Consider the following 3,372-nt stretch of genomic DNA (forward strand, 5'->3'; position numbering starts at 1 on the left):
CATAATCTGCTCTAATGCCATCCATTTCCCTGCAAATTCTATGATTTTGTCATTTTTTAATGCAGAGTAATACTCCATTGTGTACAAATGCCACGATTTTTTTATCCATTCGTCTATTGAAGGGCATCTAGGTTGGTTCCACAGTCTTGCTATTGTGAATTGTGCTGCTATGAACATCGATGTAGCAGTGTCTCTGTAGCATGCTCTTTTTAGGTCTTTAGTGAATTTAGATATAAAACATAATAACAGGTGTTCTTCCTTCCAAAATAAATTTAGAAAATTCTCAGGAGATCTAGCCAATCTTTTGACTTTTTATAGTACCAATTGAAAGAAATATTAATAACTTTTGAACATAAGTAAAACCTATTTTAGATACTAAGTTATACTGTTTTACAAAATTGTTTTCAGTACATTGAAAATATGTATTAATGATTTTTCTTTTTTTTCATAAAAACGTGAAAACATTTTATTCTACGTACAATAATGAACACAAATTGAAATAGGTCACCAAAGAGACCAGAAGTAATTAAAGAGGTATATTTACAGTAGCACATCACAGTAAACAGAAAACCATTCACAGATTCAACATTGATACTGTTTTTGTGCTTGGTTACACACGGAAGTGAAGCATATTACTCAATTTTGGATGATCTGAATTTTAAACAAATACCTCAATGATTTTGCTATTTTAATCAGCCAGTGTCATCATTAATAAATTCTTCAGCTGCTGTGCCTGTGTGCTGAATCTCTCCATTTCTTTCTCTTTGAACATCATCATCACAATCTGTACTGTCGTCTTTGTTCAATTCCCTGTCAGATTCAGCAGCATCTTCCCTTACAGCTTCCTCTGGATTTTCATTTTCATTGGGTGCAATAAAGCCATTGTTGTTAGAGATATTTGCATTATCCTCGCAATCATCTTTGATGGACACTTTTTGATGGCACATTGGACAAGTATCTTGAGTGTATGGCCATTTTCGAAGGTAAAGTGCATGGGAATGATTACATGGCGTAATACAAGCAGATGTTGTAAACTCATGATAGCAAATTGCACATACATCATCTATTTCTTGCAAGGCAATCCCTTTTATTTCAGGAAGTGAATTAATTTTCTTCATAGCAGTTCTACGATTCATAAATGTCTTCCAGCCATTATTTGCTTGTAAGTAGATGATAAAATAGGCATGTAGGCACATCATACAAGCTCAAATTTTACTTCCTGACACAAACATCATAGTATAAGCCCCATTTGCAAACATTACTACTCCAAATATAAATTCAATAATATTGCCTGTTGAACGAACATAGTAGATGTAATCATCAAGCTTTTCCCAGAGGACATTATAATAGCCATCAATCATGAACAGTGTATAGACAGTGAGAGAAACAATTACTTTTAAGCAGAGTTCCACATAAAAGGCTGTAACTGCAAACAACCATGTATTTAGTGCATAATGATGTCAAAGAACATAACTAAGTAAAAGAGGAAGAATAAGCAGGCAAGCAGAGTCAAACAGAAGAGGAAAATGTCTACAAAAAGATGATACATTGGAGGCACCGAGAGACATGAATACAGGGTCTGTCATTCCATGGATGAAATGTAGGACTGCAGTTAATAAAAGGCACATGTTTCTACTTAAGTGAATAAGTCTCTCTTCTGGTCTTAGCCCACTTAAACCAGTCTGAAGAACAAAAATAAAAAATAAAACTGGTACTACAAAGCTAAGCCACCTGTCATCTTCTTCAGTTGATCCAATAAAGGCCAATATTCCAAGTCCCAAATAATGAGCTACTGAGGAAATTACAGCACTCATGCCCAGGACAGTTAGTGTAGAATCACATCCACTAATTATAAGATTGCAAATGAGGTCTCAGAATTCATCCCAAGAAATGAAAAAGGACTCAGTTTCATTTGCCATCCTTAAAGTGTACATTAACACTGTAGCCTGAGCTGTAATCCTTTTCAGCCAGAAGTATATCTAGGAAATGAATCCTCTTCCATGTGTCCTTCATCAATAACTGTCATCCATAAATTCGATACATGTGCCTCACTAAAAGATAAACATATCCTGTGGAATAATAAAACCACTTAAGTTTCACTGCTAAGACAAGCACTGTATTTAATATGAGAATCAATGAAAAGGTAAAAACTAAAATCTCTTTGATATGTAAGGGTAGCTCTGTGATTAATCCTATTAATGGAACCAAGAGATCCAAAATAATTAATTGTGAATAGATGGAATGAATCTGGAGTAGTGTGATGTATCCAATTCCAAATGTTAGCTGTAAAATAATGAGTGCCATCCATAATGAGGGCCCTTTTCGAAGAAGCAGCTCAATTCCAAAAGCTGATGTATTGTAGGCACCACAGAAGTCAATGTGCAAAGAAGCATAGTAATTCACCAACACTAAAGTTGCAGCTAGTAGAAAGGCTGAGTGGTGGGGCGGGCCTGAGACAGGAGGGAGGGTGAACAGTAGGAGGGAGGGTGGGGGCGGAGTCTCCCAACCCGCCACCATCCAGGGCCCTGTCCCGCAGGCCCGCCCGCCTAGCCCCGGTGGGGCAGATGCTCATGGTGGCGGTGGGGCCCCGCAGCAGCAGGTGCGGATGTCCCATCAGATATTTATGTTATGTGTTAGTTTTGTAAAATTAAAATTTTTCTGTAATTTTCTCATCAGAAATATATATTCCTAATTTGAATCTATTATTTCCAATTTTTTTGTTAAACAAGTTTTACATTGTATAATATTCAAACTCCATAACATTGGGCATGCCCTGTATATAATAACTCCACCTCTCTGAATCTATTTCCTCATTCATAAAATAATAACTATCTCTCTATTTTAGAGTAAGAATATTTTGGATAATATATTAAAATGCATTTAACAAAGGTCTTGAGAATTAGTACATGTTCATAAATGTTAGTGGTTCTTTTATATATGTGCAATTACTATTTATATTCTAATTCTTGACATATGACTCATTACTCCATCTAACCCAACCTCTGCCCAGGAAGATAACTAACATCAAAAGTCAATGTCAGATAGTCTTCACTGGAAAGCTTTACAGGGATCCCCAGTTTCTATAAGGCTACTTATAGTTCAGCTTCCATCTACATGTGTCACTCACCAACTCTTGAAATCTCCGTATGTACCATCATCAGATACAATGCACTTTGATGTGTTGGAGGAGCAAGTCATACCATTTTGCTTTTTCCTCCTTTGTACTTGAAATGTAATCTTTTTGAAAGTTTTTCTAAGTTAAAGTTCTATACATCCCTTAACAAACATATAAAAAATGACATTTTAAAATAATAAATTATAGCATAATTAATGAGGATTTGCAACTTCTTTACATCACTCATATGGCCTGAA

The 3,372-nt window shown here is 35.5% G+C and overlaps 1 pseudogene; it reads right to left on the reverse strand.

Annotated features, from left to right (window-relative positions):
- Window positions 1-692: 692 nt before the first annotated feature.
- On the reverse strand, window positions 693-2,517 carry LOC144367370 (E3 ubiquitin-protein ligase RNF139 pseudogene; annotated as a pseudogene).
- Between the last annotated feature and the right edge of the window lie 855 nt (window positions 2,518-3,372).

The sequence above is a fragment of the Ictidomys tridecemlineatus genome, chromosome 1 (genome assembly GCF_052094955.1).
Source record: "Ictidomys tridecemlineatus isolate mIctTri1 chromosome 1, mIctTri1.hap1, whole genome shotgun sequence".
Lineage (NCBI taxonomy): Eukaryota > Metazoa > Chordata > Mammalia > Rodentia > Sciuridae > Ictidomys > Ictidomys tridecemlineatus.